Genomic DNA, 14,107 nt, shown 5'->3' with positions numbered 1-14,107 from the left:
TGACTTTTGTTTTCAGAAGTTTGAATATTTCTTTGTTTTTGGTATTAGCTGAACATCTTGGATCTTTAGTTTGATATATATCATTAATTTTGGAAGAGGCTTAGCTGTTATTTCCTCAAGTATTTCTCCCAACTTTGTGTATCTCTACTCTTTGTGGGATTTCAATTGCACTTATGTTAGAACTTTTGATATTTTTCTATAGCTCTTGAGTGTTCTACTCAGTTTTTTTTAACTCATTTTTTCCCTCTCTTGATTTCAGTTTGAGTAATTTCTATTGACCTATCTTCTGGCTCACTGATCCTTTCTTGACTATATTCATTTTATTTATGAGACTTCAAAGGCATTCATTATTTCTATCCATTTCTTTTTCATTTCTAATAATTCCATTTGATTCTATCTTACAGTTTCCATGGCTGCTGAGACTACCCACATGATATTACATGTTGTCTTTCTTTTCAACTAGATCTTCCAACACATTAGTTATTTCACACCCCTTGTTTGATACTAACAACTTCTGTGTCATATCTGAGGCCTCTGCTGATGATTACTTTCTCTTGTGGTGTTTTTCTTGCCTTTACATGTGTCATATTTTTTTGTTGTTATTGAAAGCTGGGCATCTTGTATAATAGGGAAAGAGATACTGAGGTAAATATCTGAGGTAAATATTTTTTTATGCCTGAAGACAAGTGTAGCTTACTTTCTGCTAGATCTTAGTATGGAGGTTTGTGTTAATCTTGACAGTAGTTACTCTGGATTTGAGGGGTTTTGGTTGCTATGGTTACCACAGACCTCAAATTTTTCCAGTGATACTTTTGTTCAGATTGTGGGCTGCTTTTTAAGAGATTATTTTCTCAATATCTACTTACTCTTAGTGTCTTCCCTTTGGGCTGTGCCCTAGAGAGAAGCTGTCTCTTGCTACTCTCTCACCTGCATTCCGCTGTTACTATTAATTCATGTTTGTTAGCCTGCTGGTTGATGTTTGCACAGAGGAGGATTTTTTGATGTTCCAGTTATGTCTATGGCTCCTGAAATTACTGTTGCCTTGTGTTTCAGGAGTTTTGCATTCACAAGTATTCCTGACTCCCCTTCAGACCTATACCCAGGTTTGTCATGTATTTCTATCCCTTCCACAATGCTTGAGCTTTTTCTCTTTCATTCTCTTTCTCCAGCCTCACTGGGCTTCTACCAGTGCCCTAATCCTACAATTATTGTTCTCTTACCCCAGGAAATTAAGGCTTTTGTTCCATAAGGGTTAAGAGAGAAATTGTTCTGGGAAAGGATTCATCAGGTTGGCTGCTGTTTTCCTTCCTCAGCCAACACCAGGAGGAAATCTTTTCCACAGTCTCCCATATTTTCCTTTTGAGTGCTCCATGGGTTTATAGAAAATCAGTCTGAAAGTCTCAATCTCCCTCTATTTGTGGCTCCCAAGGCTTCATGCTTTCTTTGGAGCCTTCAATTCAGTACAGTTCAGTTCAGTCACTCAGTTGTGTCCAACTTTTCGAGACTGCATGGACTGCAGCATGCCATGCCTCCCTGCCCATGACCAACACCTTAAGTTTGCTCAAACTCTTCCATTGAGTCAGTGATGCCATCCAACCATCTCATCCTCTGTCATCTCCTTCTCCTCCCACCTTCAATCTTGCCCAGCATCAGGATCTTTTCCAATGAGTCAGTTCTAAGGATCAGGTGGCCAAAGTACTGGAGTTTCAGCTTCAGCATCAGTCCTTCCAATGAATATTCAGGATTGACTTTTAGGATTGACTGGTTTGAGCTCCTTGCTGTACAAGGAACCCTCAAAAGTTGTCTCCAACACCACAGTTCAAAAGCATCAGTTCTTCAGTGCTCAGCTTTCTTTATGGTCCAAATCTCCCATCCATACATGACTACTGGAAAAACTTTGATTTTTATTAGATGGATCTTTGTTGGTAAAGTAATTTCTTTGCCTTTTAATATGCTGTCTAGGTTAGTCATAAATTTTCTCCCAAGGAGCAAGCACCTTTAAATTTCATGGCTGCAGTCACCATCTGCAGTGATTTTGGAGCCCAAGAAGATAAAGTCTGTCACTGTTTCAATTGTTTCCCTATCTATTTGCCATGAAGTGTTGGGGCCGGATGCCATGATCTTTGTTTTTTGAATGTTGAGTTTTAAGCCAAGTTTTTGGCTCTCCTCTTTTACTTTCATCAAGAGGCTCTTTAGTTCCTCTTCGCTTTCTGCCATAAGAGTGATGTCATCTGAGGTTTGTGATATTTCTCCCTGCAGTCTTTATTCCAGTTTGTGCTTCATCCAGCCTGGAATTGCAAATGATGTACTCTGCATATAAGTTAAATAAGCAGGGTGACAATATACAGCCTTCTCCTACTCCTTTCCCAATTTGCAACCAGTCTGTTCTTCATTGTCTGGTTCTAACTGTTGCTTGTTGGCCTGCGTACAGATTTCTCAAGAGGCAGGTAAGGAGGTCTTGTATCCCCATCTCTTCAAGAATTTTCCACAGTTTGTTGTGATTCACACACTCAAAGGCTTTAGCATAGTCTATGAACAGAAATAGTGTTTTTCTGGAGTTCTCTTGCTTTTGAGATGATTCAGTGGATGTTGGCAATTTGACCTCTGTTTCATCTGCCTTTCTAAATCCAGCTTGAGTATCTGGAAGTTCTCAGTTCACTTACTATTGAAGTCTTGCTTAGAGAATTTTGAGCATTACTTTGCTAGTATGTGAGATGATGTGAGATGAGTGCAATTGTGCAGTAGTTTAAACATTCTTTGGCATTGCCTTTCTTTAGGATTTGAATAAAAATTGACCTTTTCCAGGTCTCTTGGCCACTGCTGAGTTTTCCAAATTTGTTGGCGTATTGACTGCAGAACTTTCACAGCATCATCTTTTAGGATTGGAAACAGCTCAACTGGAATTCCGTCACCTTCACTAGCTTTGTTTGTAGTGATGCTTCCTAAGGCCAACTTGACTTCACACTCCAGGATGTCTGGCTCTTGGTCAGTAATCACACCATCATGATTATCTGGGTCATGAAGATCTTTTTTGTATAGTTCTTCTGTGTATTCTTGTCATCTCTTCTTAATATCTTCTGCTTCTGTTACGTCCAATACTGCTTCTGTCCTTTATTGAGCTCATCTTTGCATGAAGTGTTCCCTTGGTATCTCTAACTTTCTTGAAGAGATCTATAGTCTTTCCCATTCTATTGTTTTCCTCTATTTCTTTCAACTGATCACTGAGGAAGGCTTTCTTATCTCTCTTCACTATTCTTTGGAATTCTTCTTTCAGATGGATATATCTTTCCTTTTCTCTTTTGCTTTTCACTTCTCTTCTTTTCTCAGCAATGAAGCAAGGCTAAGGCTGACAGTTTCCCTGAAAGAATGCACTAATCAGAGCAAATACACACTTCCAACAACAGAAGAGTCGATTCTACAAATGGACATCACCAGATGGTCAATACAGAAGTCAGATTGATTACATTCTTTGTAGCCAGTGATGGAGAAGTTCTATACAGTCAGCAAAAGCATGACCAGGAGCATACGTGGCTCAGATCATAAACTCCTTATTGCAAAATTTGACCTAAGTGGAAGAAAGTAGGTAAAACCACTAGACCATTCAGGTATCAGTTGAGCCAGTTCAGTCACTCAGTCATGTCTGACTATTTGTGACCCTATGGCCTGCAGCACGCCAGGTCTTCATGTCCATCACCAACTCCCGGAGTTTACTCAAACTCATATCCATTGAGTCAGTGATGCCTTCTAACCATCTCATCCTCTGTCATCCCCTTCTACTCCCACCTTCAATCTTTCCCAGCATCAGGGTCTTTTCAAATGAGTCAGTTCTAAGTATCAGGTGTATCACATTGATTGATTTGAGAATATTGAAGAATAATTGCATCCCTGGGATAAAGCCCACTTCGTCATGATGTATGATCTTTCTAATATGGTGTTGGATTCTATTTGCTAGAATTTTGTTAAGGATTTTTGAATCTATGGTCATCAGTGATTTTGGCTTGTAGATTTCTTTCTTTTCTTTTTTTTTTTTTTTTTTTTGTGGCATCTTTGTCTGGTTTTGGTATTAGGGTGGTCATGGCCTCGTGGAATGAGTTCAGAAATTTACCTTCCTCTGCAATTTTGTGGAAGAGTTTGAGTAGGATAGGTGTTAGCTCTTCTGTAAATTTTTGGTAGAATTCACCTGTGAAGCCATCTGCTCCTGGGCTTTTGTTGGTTGGAAGATTTTTTATTACAATTTTGATTTCCATGCTTGTGATGAGTCTGTTAAAGTTTTCTATTTCTTCCTGATTCAGTTTTGGAAGGTTATACTTTTCTAAGAATTTGTCCATTTCTATTAAGTTGTCCATTTTGTTGGCATATAGTTGCTGATAGTAGTCTCTTATGATCCTTTGTATTTCTGTGTTGTCTGTTGTGATCTCTCCATTTTCATTTCTAATTTTGTTGATTTGATTCTTCTCCCTTTTTTTCTTAATGGGTTTGGCTAGTGGTTTGTCTTTTTATCTTTTCGAAGAACCAGCTTTTAGTTTTGTTAATTTTTGCTATAGTCTTCTTTGTTTCTTTCTCATTTATTTCTGCCCTAATTTTTATGATTTCTTTCCTTCTACTAACCCTGGGATTCTTCATTTCTTCTTTTTCTAGTTGCTTTAGGTGTAAAATTAGGTTATTTATTTGATTTTTCTCTTATTTCTTGAGGTAAGCCTGTATGGCTCTGAACCTTCAGCTTAGCACTGCTTTTACTGAATCCCATAGGGTTTGGGTTGTTGTGTTTTCATTTTCATTCATTTATATGCATATTTTGATTTTTTAAAATTTCTTCTGTGATTTGTTGGTTATTCAGAAGCATGTTGTTTAGCCTCCTTATGTTTGTATTTTTAATAGCTTTTTCCTACAGTTGATATCTAATTTTACTGCATTGTGATCAGAAAAGATGCTTGAAATTATTTCAATTTTTTTGAACTTACCAAGACTAGGTTTATGGCCCAGGATGTAATCTATTCTTGAGAAGTTTCTGTGTGCACTTGAGAAAAAGGTGAAATTCATTGTTTTGGGGTGAAATGTCCTATAGATATCAATTAGGTCTAACTGGTCCATTACATCATTTAAAGGTTGTATTTTCTTGCTAATTTTCTGTCTAGTTGATCTATCCATAGGTGTGAGTGGGGTATTAAAGTCTCCCACTATTATTGTGTTGCTGTTAATTTCCCCTTTCATACTTGTTAGCATTTGCCTTACATATTGCAGTGCTCCTAGGTTGGGTGCATATATATTTATAATTGTTATATCTTCTTCTTGGATTGATCCATTGATCAGTATGTAGTGTCCTTCTTTGTCTCTTTTCACAGTCTTTATTTCAAAGTCTATTTTATCTGATATGAGTATTGCTACTCCTGCTTTCTTTTGGTCTCCATTTGCGTGAAATATCTTTTTCCAGCCCTTCACTTTCAGTCTGTATGTGTCCCTTGTTTTGAGGTGGGTGTCTTGTAGACAGCATATATAGGGGTCTTGTTTTTTATACATTCAGCCAGTCTTTGTCTTTTGGTTGGGGCATTCAATCCATTTACATTTAAGGTAATTATTGATAAGTCTGATCCTGTTGCCATTTACTTTGTTGTTTTGGGTTTGAGTTTATAAACCTTTTCTGTGTTTCCTGTCTAGAGAAGATCCTTTAGCATTTGTTGAAGAGCTGATTTGGTGGTGCTGAATTCTCTCAGCTTTTGCTTGTCTGTTAAGCTTTTGATTTCTCCTTTATATTTGAATGACATCCTTGCTGGGTATAGTAATCTGGGTTGTAGGTTCTTCTTTTTCATCACTTTAAGTATGTCCTGCTATTTCCTTCTGGCTTGAAGAGTTTCTATTGAAAGATCAGCTGTTATCCTTATGGGAATCCCCTTGTGTGTTATTTGTTGTTTTTCCCTTGCTTCTTTTAATATTTGCTTTTTGTGTTTGATTTCTGTTAATTTTATTAGTATGTGTCTTGGGATGTTTCACCTTGGGTTTTTCCTGTTTGGGACTCTCTGGGTTTCTTGGACTTGGGTGGCTATTTCCTTCCCCATTTTAGGGAAGTTTTCAATTATTATCTCCTCAAATATTTTCTCATGGCCTTTCTTTTTGTCTTCTTCTTCTGGGACTTCCATGGTTCGAATGTTGGGGCATTTAACATTGTCTCAGATATCTCTGAGGTTGTCCTCATGTCTTTCAATTCTTTTTTCTTTTTTCTTCTCTGCTTCATTTATTTCCACCATTCTATCATCCACCTCACTTTTCCTATTTTCTGTTTCAGTTATTCTATAGTTGGTTCTGTCCAGCTTTTGATCTCATGATAATAGTATATGATATTATATAATATCATATATAAATCATGTATAAATATTATATGAGAATATATAATTATCTCATGATAATATTATATGATAATAATGAATATTTCATTATTCATTATTGATTGATTATTTTTATTTCTTCTAAGTCCTTGTTAAACATTTCTTGCATCTTCTCAATCCTTGTCTCCAGTCTCTTTATATGTAACTCCATTTTGTTTTCAAGATTTTGGATCATCTTTACTATCATTATTCTGAATTCTTTTTCAGGTAGACTCTCTATCTCCTCCCCTTTTGTTTGGTTTGGTGGGCATTTATCATGTTCCTTTACCTGTTTAATATTTCTCTGCCTTTTAATTTTGTTTAGATTGTTGTGTTTGGGGTTGGCCTTTACATATGCTGGAAGTTTGTGGTTCCTCTTTACTGTGGAGGTTCCTCCCTGTGGGTGGGGTTGGACAAGTGGCTTGTCAAGGCTTCCTGGTTAGGGAAGCTTGTATTGGTGTGCTGGTGGGTGAAGCTGGATCTCTTCTCTCTGGAGTGCAATGAAGTTTCCTTAGTGAGTTTTGAGGTGTCTGTGGTTTTGGTGTGACTTTTGGCCACCTGTATTTTAATGTTATGTTCTTGCATTGCTGGAGAATTAGCATGGTATGTCTTGCTCTGAAACTTGTTGGCTCTTGGGTGGAGCTTGGTTTCAGTATAGGTATGGATGCTTTTGGATGAGCTCTTGTCAATTAATTTTCCCTGGAGTCAGGAGTTTCCTGGTGTTCTCAAGTTTTGGATTTAAGCCTCCTGCCTCTGGCTTACAGTCTTATTCTTAAAGTAACCTCAAGACTTCTCCATCCATATAGCACCAATGATAAAACATCTAGATTAATGTTGAAAAGATTATCCACAGTGAGGGACACCCACAGAGTTACATGGAGAAGAAGAGGGAGGAGTGAGATAGAGGTGACCAGGAAGAGAAGAGGGGAAATCAAAAAAAGAGAGGGCAGTCTGGCCAGGAATCAATTCCCTATGTGCTCTCCACAGTCTGGAACACTCAGAGAGGTTCACTGAGTTACATGGAGAAGAGAAGAGGGAGGAAGGAGATAGGGGTGTCCAGGAGGAGAAGAAGGGGAGTCAAAAGGGGAGAGACCAGTCTAGTCAGTAATTGGTTCACTAAGTGTTCTCCACAGCCCAGAACACCCAAAGAGATTCACAGAATTAAGTAGAGAAGAGAAGGGGGAGGGAGGAGATAGAGGTGACCTGGGGGACAAAAAGGAGAGTCAGAAGGGGAGAGAGCAGTCAAGCCAGTAATCACACCCCTAAATAAAAATGGGTACTGCAGATTAGATTCTTAAAGGTAACAAATACCAAAAAGCAAAGATTAAAAATCTAGGCTAGAGGTTAGACTTTCAAAAATACAATATTAAAAATACAAAACAAAATCACAAAAATTATAAAAAATATATATATGAAATTTGCTTTAAAAATATGGCCCTTTCTTACAAGGTAATAGGTTATAAAAATGAAAATTAAAGGAGTAATAACTCTTGAGAAACCTGTATGCAGGTCAGGAAGCAACACTTAGTACTGGACATGGAACAACAGACTAGTTCCAAATAGGAAAAGGAGTACTTCAAAGCTGTATATTGTCACCCTGCTTATTTAACTTATATGAAGAGTACATCATGAGAAACGCTGGGCTGGAAGAAGCACAAGCTGGAATCAAGATTTCCTGGGAGAAATATTGATAACCTCAGATATGCAGATGACACCACCCTTATGGCAGAGATTGAAGAGGAACTAAAAAGCCTCTTGATGAAAGTGAAAGAGGAGAGTGAAAAAGTTGGCTTAAAGCTCAACATTCAGAAAACTAAGATCATGGCATCTGGTCCCATCACTTCATGGGAAATAGATGGGGAAACAGTGGAAACAGTGTCAGACTTTATTTTGGGGGACTCCAAAATCACTGCAGGTGGTGACTGCAGCCATGAAATTAAAAGACGCTTACTCCTTGGAAGGAAAATTATGACCAACCTAGATAGCATATTAAAAAGCAGAGAGATTACTTTGCCAACATCTAGTCTATCTAGTCCATCTAGTCAAGCCTATGGTTTTTCCAGTAGTCATGTATGGATGTGAGAGTTGGACTGTGAGGAAAGTTGAGTGCCAAAAAATTGATACTTTTGAACTATGGTGTTGGAGAAGACTCTTGAGAGTCCCTTGGACTGCAAGGAGATCCAACCAGTCCATCCTAAAGGAGATCAGTCCTGGGTGTTCATTGGAAGGACTGATGCTGAAGCTGAAACTCCAATACTTTGGCCACCTCATGCGAAGAGTTGACTTGTTGGAAAAGACCCTGATGCTGGGAGGTAATGGGGGCAGGAGAAGGGGACGACAGAAGATGAGATGGCTGGATGCCATCACCAACTCGATGGGCATGAGTTTGAGTAAAGTCCGGGAGTTGGTGATGGACAGGGAGGCCTGGTGTGCTGTGATTCATGGGATCGCAAAGTGTCAGACACGACTGAGCGACTGAACTGAACTGAACTTAAAAAAAATTTAAAAATGATAATTGTAAAATATATCTAGGAATTTCTCTGGAGCTGTTAAGGGCAGTGTGGGTTCAGTTCAGTTTCAGATATTTCTTTGTTTCAGCTTATCCTTCTTCTCAAGGTCTATAGGCCCCTTTCAATGTTTCATTTCAGTCTAGTTCTGTTCAGTCACTCAGTTGTGTCCAACTCTTTGTGACCCCATCAATTGCAGCATGTCAGGCCTCCCTGTCCATCACAAACTCCTGGACTTTACTCAAACTCATGTCCACTGAGTCGGTGATGCCATTCAGCCATCTCATCCTCTCTTGTCCCCTTCTCCTCCTGCCCCCAATCCCTCCCAGCATCAGGGTCTTTTCCAGTGAGTCAACCCTTCACATGAGGTGGCCAAAGTATTGGAGTTTCAGCTTCAGCATCAGTCCTTCCAATGAACACCCAGGACTGATCTCCTTTAGGATGGACTGGTTGGATCTCCTTGCAGTCCAAGGGACTCTCAAGAGTCTTCTCCAGCACCACAGTTGCAATGCGTAGTCAATGCTGACTACAGGATTTTAATCTGTGGCACCTGTCACTTCCAAAGTGTTTCCCTCTTCTTTGTTTCTTTTGGCTTCCTCTGTTTGCAAGTCTCTTCGGTGCCTAATTTCCATTGTGACATAAGGAGGTGAAAGTGGTCACTTATTTAGGCTCACTTGTTCAGTTGTGCTGTGGGGAGGGAGGAACATTGCAAACAGATATCACTGGCATGTGTGGGGAGTGCTCGCAGTGTGTGGACCACATTGGGTTTGCTGCAGCTCACGGTGCATGTGCTTTCCTGGTCTACACTGCTCAGGTTCCAGGTTGCCCTGTAGGGGAACCATCCAAAGCGGGCCCTGGGTTTTGTGCATTTCCCAGGTCTTAGCTGCTCAGGTCCAGGTTCTTGGGTACCCCACAAAGGCACAGACTCGGTTGGGCATGTGTTTTGTGCCCCTCCCAGGTCCGAGCATCTCAGGCGACCAAGGTGCTTGGCGAGCACACTGTCCCAGGTGGTCTGTGCATCTTAGTCACTTCTCCAGTCCTAGCCACTCAGTTTCCTGGGTGCACCACGAGAGTGCCGTCTCAGGTGTGCCATGTGTCTCCTCTGGGGAGCTGATCTCTGGCTGTGACCCTCCTGGCAAGTGTCAACCGTCCAGGATCCCAGGAAGACTTGGTTAGCAACTGGGAGCCTGCTCACAATTTGGTGGAGGATGCCCTTTCTGGGGCCCAGATTGCCCCCTTGCCTTCCAGCTCTGGCTGTTGCCAGCCTGCCTTTCTGCCTCCGGTGGGGGGATGGGCCAGTCTACAGCCACCTAGCTCAATCCTTTGTTCTGTGAGCAGGCCAGACTGTGCCTTAGGTTAGAGCTTTTGGTGGCAAAGTTCTCTCTCTCTCTCTCTCTCTTTTTCCCCCTCTCTCTAGCTATCCTACAGTTAGGGTTGCTATCTCATGTTAGCTCCCTCAGATTGCCCTCAGGGCATTCAGACCTGGTCCTTACCCTAAGCATACAACCCGAGCCTCCCTGTTCAGCTCCCGTTTGCTGGTGGCAGACGTGAGTGTCTGGGCTACTTCTATGCTGGGAGTTGTGGTTTGGCACGTATTCTGTGTGTTTTTTTTTTTTCCTCCCTCCTGGTTATGTTGCCCTCTGAGATTCCAAAACTCCCCACAGACCCACCAGTAAGAGGGTTTCCTAGTGTCTGGAAACTTTTCCTCCTTCACAACTCCCTCCCTTGGATGAGTCTCCATCCTTAACTTTTTTGTCTCTCTTTTTGTCTTTTATATTTTGTCCTACCTCCTTTCAAAGAGAATGGGCTGCCTTTCTTGGTGTCTGGTGTCCTCTGCCAGCGTTCAGAAGTTGTTTTGTGGAAGTACTCAGCGTTCAAATGATCTTTTGATGAATTTGTGAGGGAGAAAGTGGTCTCCCTATCCTATTCCTCCGCCATCATAGGACCGCCCCTTTCTACTGGCAATCTTGATTCCAGTTTGTGCTTCATCCAACCCAGTGTTTCTCATGATATACTCTGCATATAAGTTAAATAAGCAGGGTGACAAAATACAGCCTTGACGTACTCCTGTCCCTATTTGGAACCGGTCTGTTATTCCATGTCCAGTTCTTACTGTTGCTTCCTGACCTGCATATAGATTTCTCAAGAAGCAGGTCAGGTGGTCTGGTATTCCCATCTATTTAAGAATTTTCCACTGTTTGTGGTGATCCACACAGTCAAAGGCTTTGGCATAGTCAATAAAGCAGAAATCGATGTTTTTCTGGAATTCTTTTGCTTTTTTGATGATTCAGCTAATGTTGACAATTTGATCTCTGGTTCCTCTGCCTTTTCTAAAACCAGCTTGGGCATCTGGAAGTACATGGTTCATGTACTGTTGAAGCCTGGCTTGGAGAATTTTGAGCATTACTTTACTAGTTTGTGAAATGAGTGCAACTGTCCTGTAGTTTGAGCATTCCTTGGCATTGCCTTTCTTTGGGATTGGAATGAAAACTGGCCTTTTCTTGTCCTGTGGGCACTGCTGAGTTTTCCAAATTTGCTGGCATATTGAATGTGGCACTTTCACAGCATCATCTTTTAGGATTTGAAATAGCTCAACTGGAACTCTATCACTTCCACTGGCTTTGCTTGTAGGGATGCTCCCTAAGGCCCACTTGACTTCGCATTCCAGGATGTCTGGCTCTAGGTGAGTGAACATACCATTGTGATTATCTGGGTCATGAAGATCTTTTCTGTATGGTTCTTCTGTGTATTCTTGCCACCTCTTCTTAATATCTTCTGATTCTGTTAGGTGCATACCATTTCTGTCCTTTATTGTGCCCATTTTTGGATGGGCACAATAGGCTAGAAAGAATTCTAAAAACTCAATAATTATAAAGTCTATTAGAAAATGGGCCAAAGAAATGAGCAGACATTTTACTAAAAGGCATGCAAATGAATATCTATGTGTAAAGGTGTTCAACATTATTAGCCATTAGGTAAATGCAAATTAAAAGCATGATGAGCTATCACTACAAATCTATTCAATGGTTAAAATGAAAAGTATAATGATATCAAATGACACAAAATGTAAGCATTTGCAGAAATGAATCACTCATAATTTACTGATGAAAATGTAAAATGATAGTCATTTTAGAAAACCGTTCTGCAGTTTCTTAGAAAACATGCATTTTCCATATGATTGGTCTTCCCTGGTAGCTCAGCTGGTAAAAAATCCACCTACAATGAAGGAGACCTGGGTTTGATCCCTGGGTTGGGAAGATCCCCTGGAGAAGGGAACAGGTACCCACTCCAGTAATCTGGCCTGGAGAATTCCATGGACAGTATATGTCCATGGACAGGACTATTCCAAAGTCCATGGAGTTGCAAAGAGTCAGACATGAGGAGTGGCTCTCACTTTCACTTTACCATATGATTAGCAATTCTTTTCTAAGGCATTTACTTTAAAGAAATGAAAACTTATGTTCTTACAAAGACCTGTATTTAAATGATCATAGCAGCTATACTCATAACAGCCAGAAGTAAGAAGAATTTCAATATTGTTAACCTGTGAATGATTAAATTGGAATATATCCATTCCATAGGATATTATGTAGCTATGACAAAGTATGAGTTATTGACGTAGGCAACAGCCTGGATCAATCTCCAAGCAATTATGCTGAAAGAGAAAAAAAAAACAATCTCAAAAAGTGATATACTGTGTCATTATATTCATATAGCATTATTGTAATTAAATATCAATATTATGGCGAAGAACATGTTAGTAGTTGCCATGTGTTAAGAATGAGGTTGCAAGGTTGGTGTGGCCATAAAAGAATAGGAGGAGGGAGACTTGTCTGATGGAACAATTCCATACCTTGATTGTGGTGTTGGATAAACGAAGCTACACATGTGACAAAATTGCTTAGGGCTATATGCGTATGCTCATGCATATACAGGCACACACACACACATGCACAGTGAAATGGGTGCATGTTGAAATCTGAATAAGATTGGTGGATTGTGCCACTGTCAGTTTCCTGGTTTTGATACTGTGCTATAGAAATGCAAGGTGTTGCTATGGAGATAAGTTAGGTAGTGTGCCAAAGGGCCTCTTTGTACTTTTTTTTTTTTTGTAATTTCCCCTGAATCTTTAAGCATTCAAAATAAATAGTTAAGAAAAGGCCAATACAGATTATATAAATTATTATTTTCCAACCCATTACCTGTTGTGAATACTTTTAATCATGAAATAAGTAATATAATCTGAAAGTTCATTTCCACTGAAAAGACTCAAAAATGATGTAGGTTTATTACAATATAAATAGCCATATAATTTATTTACACCAAGGAAAATTATTCAAATGTCCAAAAGTGTTGAAAATTCAAAAGAAACATTCCTGAAGGCTAATTGATAGATTTGAGTAATTCAGTCAAAAGAAACCTTTAAAGAGAGCTGAATTAAAAACCTAAAGTATTTTCAAATCTAGTGCTGGGTTTAAAAAGGTGTTAAATAATTTGTAAAGTAAGCATCTAGTTAGATTATGTGGAGAAAATAAAGACTGATTAGTAAACAAAATAAGGCAAACATTTTAAAATATTGATAATATATAAAGATTAGATTAAATATAATTCCCTTTGACACTTGATTTCCTACTCCTGACAATTTCTAAATAATACCAAATAGACTGAGGGCTTCCCTGGTGGCTCAGACTGTAAAGAATCTGCCTGCAATGCAGGAGACCAAGGTTCAATCCCTGGGCCTGAAAAATCCCCTGGAGAAGGGAATGGCAACCCACTCCAGTATTCTTGCCTGGAGAATTCCATGGGCAGAGGAGCCTGACAGGCTACAGTTCATGGGGTCGAAAAGAGTCAGATACGACTGAGTGACTAACAACACAAACAGACTGAACATTTCTTGAGAATGAATCCGTAGCTTTTAAAACAAACTCTTTTGATGTATAGTTAATTTACACTGTTGTATTAATTTCAGGTGTATATCAAAGTGAATCAGCTACACACACAAACACACACACACATTTTTAGATTAGATTCTTTTCCAATATAGGTCATTGCAAAGTATGTGAGTAGAGTCCCCTGTGCTACACAGTAGGTCCTTTATTAGTTATCTATTTTACATAAAGTAATGTATATATGTCAATTCCAATCTCCCAAGTTATCCCTTCCCCCATCTTTTCACCCCTGGTAATCAGTAGTTTTCCCCACTGGTAATCAGAAGGTAATTCAGCAATACATGAACCTTGA

The 14,107-nt window shown here is 39.5% G+C and overlaps 1 long non-coding RNA gene across 1 annotated transcript in view; it reads right to left on the bottom strand.

Moving 5' to 3' along the window:
* LOC122444152 overlaps positions 1 to 14,107 on the bottom strand; it is a 125,960-nt gene that overhangs the window by 55,825 nt on the left and 56,028 nt on the right. The window lies entirely within an intron of this gene.

The sequence above is a fragment of the Cervus canadensis genome, chromosome 6 (genome assembly GCF_019320065.1).
Source record: "Cervus canadensis isolate Bull #8, Minnesota chromosome 6, ASM1932006v1, whole genome shotgun sequence".
Lineage (NCBI taxonomy): Eukaryota > Metazoa > Chordata > Mammalia > Artiodactyla > Cervidae > Cervus > Cervus canadensis.
The sequence above is the reverse complement of the archived record's forward strand: the minus strand, read 5'-3'. Positions and strand labels throughout refer to the sequence as shown.